This window comes from Lutra lutra, chromosome 18 (genome assembly GCF_902655055.1).
Source record: "Lutra lutra chromosome 18, mLutLut1.2, whole genome shotgun sequence".
Taxonomy (NCBI): Eukaryota; Metazoa; Chordata; class Mammalia; order Carnivora; family Mustelidae; genus Lutra; species Lutra lutra.
The window spans coordinates 10766074-10778393 of NC_062295.1; positions in this window are offsets into that span (position 1 = coordinate 10766074).

Here is a 12320-nt window from a genome sequence, read left to right on the forward strand (position 1 = left end):
TTCCGCAAATCATCTCTAAGTTCTTTAGCTTTCTGGAACCAGTCTTTCATTTAATATTCGAATATAAAACAACTCATTTCCCCTGTGTTGGTTCTGCACAACAAATTACCATAAATTTAGGACCTGAGAACAAAGTCTATGCACAGTATGGCTGAGTCGTGTTCTCAGGGTCTTACAAGGCTGAAACCAAGGTGTTGGCTGGGCTGTGTTCCATTGTGGAGGCTCTGAATGAAGTCACTTCCAAGCTCAGACTGTTGGCTGAATTCAGTTCTTTGTAAGACTCTGGTCTTTGTTTCCTTGCTGCTTTTCAGCCAAGGGCTGCTCTCAGCTCCAAGACGCGACCTCCATGCCTTGCCACATGTCTGTGTCCTCGTCTTTAAGCCAGCAAGGGCACACTGAATCCCTCTCTTGCTCTGACTCTCTTTGCAGAAAGAGAACTTTTTTTTTTTTAAAGATTCATCTGATTAGGTCAGGCTCACCCAGAAGTTGTCTCTCTTCTGATGAACTTGAAGTTAACTGATTAGTGATATAGTCATGTAGTCAGAGGCACTGGTCCCAGGCACTCTCAAGGGGAAGCCTTGAGCATGTAGAGGGGCAAGGAGCCCGAACCTTGGGGGCCATCTTAGAATCTTGCTGTCACATACCCCTATTCTGAGTAACTGCAGGAAATCCACCCCTCTCCCGAATGGTTCACGAGTAAGTAATCTGTCCCAGGGTTCAGCACCAGCTGGCCCTCAATAAGCATGTGTTAAGTGAATCCAAGAGTTCCAGAACGTGATGAACTATTGTAGCCAGTCCCTTCTCATTTGGTTTGGGTTACCTCTGGCCACATCACTTGCTTCCATGCTTTTCTGCCTGTCACTTCTGAATTCCTCTCAAAGACCTCAGCCTCCTAAGGCAGCAGTAGCAGGAGCCAACGGGGATGACGACGCCACAAGAGATAATGGATTATGCGAAACTGGGTAACAGTACCACTACTCCTTGAGTCCAGGCCATGCTCTGTCAGAAGAAGTCCCCAACTGGAAATCCCTTGCCTTAGACCAGAACTGTGGTATAATAAGAAATATATTTGGCTTGTCCCCAGTTCCCAGCAGAGAGCTCCTAAAACCCTTGGAATTTCTTGAGTAAAGGAGTCTCTTTTGTCATTCATAAGGAGCCTCTTTCCTGCACAGCTGCATTTATGCTAATGAGGTAAGGAGGGTGAGACACCTGGAGAGTGTCAGAATGGAGCAGTCAGTCACCAGAAAGACTAAGTGATTAGAGGCCTGGAACTTTCAATCCCACCTACCAACCTCCGGGAGGCAGAAGGGGATGGGAGCCCCACATCTGGGTTCTATAAAAGATATTAAAAAAAAAAAAGATTTTATTTATTTATTTGACACAGAGAGAGATCACATGTAGGCAGACAGAGATGGGAAAGGAAGTTCCCTGCTGAGCAGAGAGCCCGATTCAGGGCTCGATACCAGATCCTGAGACCATGACCTAAGCCAAAGGCAGAGGCCCAACCCACTGAGCCACCCAGGTGCCCCTGGGCTCTATAAAAATTCTTGGGTGAGATCTGATGAGGTTCCATATCAATGAGCACATCCACGCGCCAGAAGCCTGGAGCCCCCCAGTTCTACCCATGGGACAGAAGCTCCAGCATCTGGAACCTTCTGGATCTTACCCTATCTCTTCCTCTGGTTGTTCGTCTCCCTTCTCATCTCCTTTATGATAAACTGGTAAATGCAAGGACACTAGTCCCCCCTTACGTACGGTTTCAAGTTACCCGCAGCCAACAGCAGTCTGGAAGAAGATGATCCTTCTGACATCTCATCAGGCCAACAGTAGCCTAATACTATGTCACAGAGTATTTTTTGCCCCATTTGCCCCACCTCATCACATGAAGGCATCTTCTCATCTCACATCACCACAAGAAGGGCTAGTACAGCACTAGAAGATATTCAGAGAGACAGACCACATTCACTTAACTTTTTTTTTTTTTAAGATTTTATTTATTTATTCAACAGGTAGAGATCACAAGTAGGGAGAGAGGCAGGCAGAGAGAGAGGGGGAAGCAGGCTCCCTGCTGTGCAGAGAGCCCGATGTGGGGCTGGATCCCAGGACTCTGGGATCATGACCCGAGCCGAAGGCAGAGGCTTAACCCACTGAGCCACCCAGTCGCCCCTCACTTAACTTTTATCACAGTATACTGTTGTAATTGTTTTATTTTATTATTACCTATTGTTTAGTTAATCTCTGACTGTGCCTCATTTGTAAATTAAATTTTCTCATTGGTGTGTATGTATAGGAAACACACAGTATATGTAGGGTTTTATACCATCTGTGGTTTCAGGCATTCGCTGTGGGTTTTAATGACAATCTTTTTTTTTTTTTAAGATTTTATTTATTTATTTGACAGAGAGAGATCACAAGTAGGCAGAGAGGCAGGCAGAGAGAGAGAGGGAAGCAGGCTCCCTGCTGAGCAGAGAGCCTGATGCGGGACTCGATCCCAGGACCCTGAGATCATGACCTGAGCCGAAGGCAGCGGCTTAACCCACTGAGCCACCCAGGCGCCCTCGCTGTGGGTTTTAGACCACATTCTCTGTGGATAAAAGGGGACTAGTGCAATCTCTGAGTTCCACAGGAAAATTAGTCAAATCCAAGGAGGGAGTTATGGGAGCCTCTGACTTAGAGCCGGTCGGTCAGAAGCAGAGGTAACAGCTCGGGCTTGTGACGGGCATCTGAAGCAGGTGAGGTGGTCTTGTGGGGCCGAGCCCTTAGCCCGTGGGATCTGACGTTTCTAAGTAGACAGTGTCAGAATTGGGGTACACCGTAGGACACCCAACTGGTGTCACAGAATTGCTCGATGTGTGGAAAACCCACACATCTGGTATCAGCGTTGTTGCAGAGCAGTGAGAATGAGGGAGAGACACAAAAGGAGTGAGTTTTCCCCTCCAAAGGGTTTGGAAAACTGCCCTGAAGGGCCAGAGGGTAAATATTTTAGACTTTGCAGGCCATAAGGTCTTTGTTGAAGCTATTTATCTCTGACACTGTAATGAGAAAGCAGCCGCAGACGATGCGAAAACCAAGAGGTATGGCTATGTCACAATTAAAATGTATTTGCAGAATCAGATGTGGGCCAGAATTAGCCTTTGGGTCACTGCTTGGAGTCCTCTGCTTCTGGCTGCTGTGAGGCTGCGACCCCTCTCTTGGAACCAAGTCTCTCCTTTATCCCTCCAGGTTGAAGGAAACTCCTATCTCAGGCCACCAGAGGAAAGTTAAAACTTTAAGACATCCATATTAACTCTGTTCCGCGAGAACCACTCATTTATATCACCACTAAAACAACAAGTTTCAGCTTTCTGTTGTCCTGATTTCCATTCTGGATGAACATTACCTTGGAAAAACCAATTTGAGCATCATTGATTTGCTCACTTGTCTTCTCCCAGAGAAGAATTCTTAAGCAACCCAAAGACGTCGAAGAAACAATGAAATTGGAGCCATTATTTTTGCTTTGCTGATCCCGTAAACCTAGACGGAGTTCTCAAGCATGGTTCAAAGTCAGCTTACTTTTGCTTCTTTCTCTACAGTCATTCTGTAAGGGGAGGCTAATGGGTAGGAAGCGGACAACAGAATAATGGTCCCTTTCCCAAGGAACCCAACGTCAAGGTCCCTGTTTTTTCTTTCTTTGTCTTTTTTCCCCCCTTTCCTGTTATAATAGGAACTTCATGGTTCAACAGGTTCTATAAAGTATTTGGCAGAAAATGCATTCTGAGCTACAACTCGCTATAAATAATAATAATGATGATGATAGCTAATGTTTATTGGGAGCCTACTACACACCAGTCACTTTGCCAAGTGTTTTGTGTGCATCATCTCATTTAATTCTCAAGACAATTCTGTGAGGGAGGCACTATTCTTTCTTCCACTTCTTTCGAGGAAAAGTGTAGTTACAAGAGGTTCATGAGCTCCCCTAGGTCCAAAGAGCCAGAAAGCGGCAGAGTCAATTTGGAACAAAGGTCTCTCTGACTCCAAAGCCATTTCCCCTAGCCATCATACCAAGGTGCCTCAGCATCTAGGAGACCATACCCCCCTGGTATGCACTGTCTGTGTAATTCCCTCCACCCCCAGCGTGATGAAAGGAAAGGACCCCCCCTTCTAAAGGGCACAGTTGAGATTCCTGACATTCTTTTAAGGCCAACCCCACTTAATAAAGTACTTCCATTGATGTTCTAGTAAATAAATTCAAGATAAGCTAGAGGGCTTAATTTCAGACAAAACAATGTATTCATTCGGTGGAGGCAAGTACCACAGAGCTAACTTAATAAAGCTTCTTCACCTGTGAGATCTTTTGGACTACATCAAAATATAACACTGAAACTGAATGGCTGTACACAGATAATTTAGAGTTGATATCATCTCTACCCAATGGTGTGCTTTATGGATGTTGTTAACAATGCCGCCAGGTATCGCCAAGCATTCTACTTAGAAACCATATTTAATTCCCATAAGAATTCCCTACATCAGTCAAGACAGTCTAGGCTCTGCTATGGAAACAGGCAACTTCAAAATCTCAGAGGCTTATAAACAAAGGTTAATTTCTGGCTCAGGCCACATCTCTATCATGGACAGCCAGAGACTCTGCTACTCTGAGACCAGGTAGCAGAGCATCCACCACCTGGAACAGTTCTGGCTAGAATCTAGAACATTCCTGGTTGACATTGCAGAGGGAAAACAGGATGTCTGGAACATCTCACTTTGCCAATTCACTGCTCAAGCCTAGAAATGTCATGTGTCCCTTTTGCACACATTCATCAGCCGGAGTCACAGGACAAAGGGAAAGAAAAGAAATGTTTGCTCTAAGGCAAATGCTGTTATTGTCCCGCCTTTTGCAAAAGAAGAAAGAAAAGCTAAGATGTCCATCAAAGATTATACAGTTAGATAAATGGTTGAGCCAAGATTTGACTCTCTGACTCGCTCTTCACCGTGTCTGATAGAGACAGAATTATAAATAGGCTTCCAGAAAACAAACTAGGTTACAACACAATCCCAGCTGTGATTAAATCCCAGTTGTGATACAACATGTAAAGCTCAAAGGAACTACAGGGGATGAATCATTGTCACAGAGAGGTGGAAGGACAAAAAAATAAGACAGAGCCTCGTGGCTTGAGTTGCCTCTTGAAAGATGGGAAGCGGCATTGCCCATGCATGGAGATGGAGGAGAGGAGCAGTGAAGGCTGTGATGCAGTCTGGCTGAAGCAGGAGGGGGAACTGGAGAGAAGGTGAGCAGAAATGCAGCAGGAGATGAGGAAAAAAAGCAGATTGGGACCAACCACAGGTTTTGTCCTCTCAGCGGCAAGGAGATGCAAACAGGGTATAATTCCAGAATAACTCATACTCACAACTAGAAAAAAAGCACTGAAGGCACAAACCCACTCAATGAGTCAAAAGCCTCATTTTTTATAGAAGTATAACATTTCTTGGGCTCTACAGAGTGCCTGGCATACTACATTGTAGGTGTTTTATAAATATTTATTGAATATCGAATGATTTCCAGGAGAAGTGTCTACGAGGTTTAGAGTTTGCCCTGAGGACAGAAACAGGAAGAGGTACTAGAAGTCTGGTGATAAAGGGAAGCCTGCAAGAATTTTCTGGATTGAGTTTGTCACTGAGGACGCAGAACACCAACATGCTGGCAAACAGCCAAGGCAACAGGAAAGACGAAACGCTAGCACAAACTGTGTGGGTCAAGGTTTAACTAGTCTTGCAGTGAATGGGGCTGCCATATGGAATTGTTTTTATTTGCTGTGGGTAATTTTCTGTGGAAGAGCATCCTCCTAACCCAGCATAATGAAGCCGATTATTCGTGCATAGAATCAGCAGCAAGGGGAAAAAAAAGGAGAGAGAGAGAGACAGAAATGCAGTCATGAAAAACACTCTTATGAGTGAGCTATTGCCTGGGCTGGTCTCCATGAGCGGGGACCCTCCTGGATGGACCACCAAGGAGATGACAAGGGCTAGACTGTCAAATACACTGACCAAGAGCTCAAATCAGATTTGAGGGTTTCTTATCCCAAATACTGAGTGGAGAGAGACATCTTCTCAGGGGACTTTCTGACACTGACTCCGTTTCCCGAAAGTGGGCCATTCCATTTCCTGTCTCCTGAATTCTGACCCCTAGGAGGAAACTTGCAAGATCTAAAAACTGGATAGAGGATGCTCAGGGAAAAGGACTGATTTTACTAATGGGATTGTTTGTAGGACTGGATGGATCTGGGCTCACATCCTGAGGGTAATGGTGAAGATTCCTTGCAAGAGGACATACGAATTACAGAAGGATCACCAGGCAGGTGGGTGGAGAATGGATGGAAAGAGAAGGTGTTAGTCTTGCAGTAGCAACTGTGCCAAAGCTGACTGCAACAGGCCAGCTGAGAGATGATGAAGACTTCAGTTTTAGCTGTCGGGATGGGCACATGGAAGAGGGGAACTGTATTTGCTTGCTAGGGCTGCTGTAACCAAGCACGGCCCTGGGTGCCTTAAACAACAGAAGTGTACTGTCTCACACATCTGGAGGCTACAAGGTTGAGGTCAAGGTGTAGGCGGGGTTGGTTCTTTCTGAGGGCCATGAGGGATGGATCTGTCCTCTCCTAGGTCTTGGTGCTTTGCTGCTCATCTTTGCTATCCTTTGGCTTCTGCCACATCGACCCCATCTCTGCTTTTATCTTAACATGGCATTTGCTTTGTGTGTCTTCACGTGGTCTTTCCTCTGTGCATGTCTGTGTGTCCAAACTTCCTCTTTTTATAAGGACACCAGTGGTACTGGATTAGACCCCGTACCCTACTCCTGTATCATTGTATCTTAATTAATGACATCTGCAAAGACCTTATTTCCAAACAAGGACATACTCTGAGGTACTGGGGTTAGAACTTCAACATGAAAATTTTGGTGGGACACAACTCTGCCTGTGATGGGACCCATTCCAATATTCCAGTATTTTGGAATTATAATTAAAGTGTCTTGGTGATCAATTTTATTATTTACGGATTAAAATAATTTTCAGAGAATGGAAATATTAGCATATATTGGGAGCATTTCCAATTCAGGCAGGGGTCAATTTCAATGGCAATGTCCTTAGTGGAAACTGAATTATGTCGCTCCGTGGTGCTGGCGGCTGTCCTGTGCTCTGTGGGATGTTTAACAGCATCCCCGGCCTCCACTCACCCCATGCCAGCAGCCCCCACCCCTTCACCCCCAGAGGTGAGAACGAAAAATGTCACCAGATATTGCCAAATGTCCCCTGGTGGGCAACATCACCATGGTCTATGGTATATGATTTTTCATAAAATATGTAAGCAGTCCTTCACATTTTTTTAGAAAAAGGACAGAAGGTGAAGACACATGAAAACATGAAGATGGGAAGAAAGCGATGTAGGCATGGACCCGGCAGAGTCCTACAGTTTTGGGATCTTAGCTTGCACGGATGTGGCGAGGGGCTCAGCACATGCTGTGTTGTGTTTACTGGGCACAAATACAATGGTGACTTATGCTCCAGAGTTCAGACAGTGGGTTCCGTGATCTTGTGACAGTCACACCACACTTCTAACAAAAACACTGTCTTCCCTGCTCAGAACATTGTCTGCCAAGCCAAACACAATTATAGATAGGGGTCTGACTGCATTTTCCTAATTGGCTCCAGGGCATTCTACCTCTTTGATATCATGCTTTCCCTGAGCTAAAAGGTAGCAAAGGGTACATCAAGTCTTTATCTCTGATCGTTTTAATGAAATCAGTGGGAATCTAAGAGGCAGTATTATTAACAGCTAAAAGCAAGGGCTCTGGCGTGTTACTCTGGATGGGTTACTTTCTGAGTCTCCATTTTCTCATTTGTAAATGGGGTAAAAATAGTCTCTCAAAGGATTCATTGTGAGGATGGAGATAATAAATGAAAAGTACTTACTAAAGGCCCTTTTTGCCAGCGAAGTGTGACCAGAAAGATAAAGGAACTGGATATTAAGTTATAGGAGGAATAATTAAACATTTACTTTGATAAGAGGGGGCATAAGGGCTGTCTTTCAAGTGTCTGATGGGATCCTAGGAAAAGGGAAGAATTTTTCCAAAACACAGAACTAGAGATAAGAGAGGCATAGTTAGGCTCAAGAAGTTTTCCAGCAACTGTATCAACATGGCTAACAGCTGGAAAAAGAGCTGAGCAATGGTTGAGCACAAGCTCTTGAGGAAACTCCTCAGCTGGAAAAGAGAAAACTCCTACGTATCTGTCAACACCCACCTCAGCTGTCCCTACCTGTGGAAGGCCCCAGATCACTTTGATGGTCCAGCCTGAACTTAGCATCTTGAACTTGACTTCTCAAGATCATACAGTAGTTACCGGTTTACCTAATTTTTTCTGCACCTGCATGGTGAACTCTTCCAGGACAAGAACTCAGTTGTCCACTCCCCTTAGTCACACTGCTTATCATAATGTCTGGAACCAAGCAGATGCACAGAAGATGTCAAAAAGGAAAAAGAATGGAATGGACAGAGATATTTCTGATTTGGGGAGAGGGCTACAGTTGGTCACCTATACATTTTCAGCTAACTCAAATATGTGATTATTTCTTGGTTCTGTTTTCTAACATCCAACTCACCAAAGCCTTATCAGGCTGGATACCCATCAACAAAACAACACCTTGAAGCCAGAAAGAGAGAAAAACACATTCGGTTCACTGCTTTGTTTTTTTTTTTGTTTTTCCAGCCCATGCCCAGTGGCCCGTTTTGTGGTAGGCATGGTTCTTCCCGTGATTGGTCAATCTGAGAGTCAATTGGCTCAAACAACTGATTCTAGACTGACTCAGCTTCCTGCCTTCCAGCAATAAGTGGATGGTCAAAGACCTGCAAGGGAATGAAGAATTGTAAAGAAGTATGTCCTTAGTTCTAATAACAAAATAAAAATAACTTGTCTTCAAGTTGTACCCAGGCTTGTAAAGCCTCATGTTAAGAATTTCTATCCTACAGTGTTTGAAAGATGAAAAGGTGCATAATCAATTGAAGAAGCTGGTCAGTCTGCCCTCCATCCTCTTTTCTGTACTTCCTAGTTCAGAAGATATAGGACATCTATATTCTTTTTAAACCTCTCCACAGAGATGCCTGTTCCCCTGAGCCAGTGGGCAGATGACTATTCACAAGCTTGCAAATAAATAAAAGTTGCAAATCTGGAATGGGAAGTGAGAATTATTTTCTAAGAATGGCTTATGGTGAGGAGTTACAAGAGGAAGAAAAGAACTGGAGGCTGATTAGCTGTGAAGTGAATGAAATGGAGGGGACCATGGTTTCTCTTCAGATCATATAAATCTTTCGCCTTTTACTCAAGTGTTCAAAAATTTGCATTTTGCACTAGTCTCAGAAAAATTGTTTATTAAAAAAAATGGACAGAATTATTACTTAGCATAGTATATCCCTTAGCATTTTATGTGTTTGTTTTCTTTTGCTTTATTTTTTCATAGGATAAGCATTTCAGTTCGAGTCAATGAACAAATGTTGTGGACCTACTATGCACAAAGCACTAAAGTGGGAAGATGGATGAATAGACATGGTTTTTGTTTCAAGATGTTATGAACATAGTGATGGGAAAAGATCACTACAGTTGTATTTATTTTAAGGATAATAGCTACCACTTATGAATGCCTATCATGTTCTTTTACAAAAGTTGACAGTGTAGATCTCCTTTTAATTTTTTGAGGAATCTTCACACTGCTTTCCAAAGTGGCTGCACCAACTTGCATTCCCACCAACAGGGTAAGAGGGTTCCCCTTTCTCCATATCCTCTCCAATGTTTGTTGTTTCTTGCCTTGTTAATTTTTGCCTTTCTAACTGGTGTAAGGTGGTATCTCAATGTGGTTTTGATTTGAATCTCCCTGATGGCTATTGATGATGAACATTTTTTTATGTGTCCCATAACCATTTGTATGTCTTCATTGAAGAAGTGTCTGTTCATGTCTTCTGCCCATTTTCTGACATGATTATCTGTTTTTTGGGTGTTGAGTTTGAGAAGTTCTTTATAGATCTTGTATATCAGCCCTTTGTCTGTAGTGTCATTTGTGAATAACTTCTCCCATTCCATGGGTTGCCTCTTTGTTTTGTTGACTGTTTCCTTTGCTGTGCTGAAGCTTTTCATCTCAAAAAATTACAAAGAGAGCTATCCTATGACCTGGCAACTGCACTACTGGGCATTTACCCCAAAGATACAGATGCAGTGAAAAGAAGGGCCATATATACCCCAATGTCATAGCAGCAATGTCCACAACAGCCAAAATATGGAAAGAGCCGAGATGCCCTTCAGTAGACGAATGCATAAAGAAGATGTGGTACATATATACAATGGAATACTGCTCAGTCTTCAGAACGGATGAATACCCAACTTTTATATCAACATGGATGGGACTGGAGGAGATTATGCCAAGTGAAATAAAGCAAGCAGAGAAAGTCAATTATCATATGGTTTCACTTACTTGTGGCACATAAGAAGTAACATGGAGGACATTAGGAGAAGGAAAGGAAAAGTGTGTGTTTGCGGGAGGGGGGGATTCGGAGCAGGAGATGAACCACAGGAGACTGTGTACTCCGAGAAACAAACTGAGGCTTTTGGGAGGGATGGGGGCAGGGGGTGTGGGTGAGCCCCATGATGGGTATTAAGGTGGGCACATATTGTATGGAGCACTGGGCATTGTATGTGAACAATGCATCTAGAAACACTACATCAAAAACTAATGATGTACTGTATGGTGACTAACATAACAAAATAATAATAATAAAAAAAAAGTTGATAGGGCAGACTGGTTAAGATCAGGGAGCCTAGAGGCAATATATCTCTTTTAAAACTCCGACCCAACACTTAATTTGCTGTGTGACAACTGAGAGAGTTCCTTAAGCTCCCTGAATCTGCTTCTCATCCTGTCTACTTCGTGAGGTTATTGTGAGAATTGAATGAGTTAATATAACCTAAAGAACTTGGAAAAATTCAGTTAGTACCGCATATGGTAGTTAAAATGCCTCTGTGCATTTGTTATACCTAATGGCAACCTTCTATTATGCCTATTTCACAGATAAAGAAACTGAGGTCCAGAGGGGTTAAGTACTATATTTAACAACATAGAGCGAGAAAGGGTTGAAGGTAGATTGCAAATCTCAATCTGACTCTAAAATTCATTTTTTTAAAGATTTTTTCTAAATTTATTTGTTTGACAGGCAGAGATCACAGAGAGAGGGGGAAGCAGGCTCCTTGCTGAGCAGAGAGCCCAATGCGGGGCTTGATCCCAGGACCCTGGGATCATGAACTGAGCCAAAGGCAGAGGCTTAACCCACTGAGCCACCCAGGCGCCCCTAAAATACATTTTTTTTTAAATTATTTATTTATTTTAGAGAGAGACAGTATGAGTGTGAAGAGGGGCAGAGGGGGAGAGAGAGAGAGAAAGTAGGGTTCTGTGCCCTACTGGGCACAGAGCCGAACGTGGGGCTTGATCTCACAACCCTGAGATCAAGACCTGAGCTGAAATCAAGCGTTGGATGCTTAATGCATGGAGCCACCCACGTACCTCTCTAAAATTCATTTGCAAATTCATTCATTCATTCAAATGCATTTTTTTCCACTGCATTTCACTGCATCCAAGGTAATAATAGTATAATCAAGGAAATATGTGAAAATGGAAGATTTGAGTAGACACTTTGGGGATGCGGGGGGAAATGGATGGATGGATTCATGGAAGAGGTAATGCTTGAGCACAGCTTGGAGGAAGAATTTACCCACCTGACTTAACCTCATGTCCCCAGGATAGACAGCGTCTGTGTGCTTTGGGGCTACATCATCTATTGCCAGCGTTTTTGTCAACTTGGCAACGTTTCTGTCTTAGACAAGCCATAGTTGGTACATAGTAAGTGCTCAGGAATTCTCATTGGAGTGAAGAATGAAGGAATAGAGGAATGAATGAATGAGATCAGTGTTCCAGATTTTTAACCAAACTTCAGCTAAGTACCTCAGTAATATTCAACCAGCATACCAGCCAGTCTCCTTATTACAAAGTAGTTGGCTTCTCCTTCGTCTGGAAAGAGACTGGTGTTTTTTCAGAATCTACTGTGAACCCAGAATGCCTGTAGGCTTAATGAATAATCCCTCTTTAAAATGAAAAATGCACAAACAGAACACTGCAAACTGATCCTGTGACAAGATTTCAGCCCTGTAGGTAATCTGTTCTTTTTCAAACATAATCTCTTCCCTATGTACTTGATCCATTATGCTAATTAATGAAAACACCAGCTTTCAAGACTGTGCCCAGGTTTTGCTTTT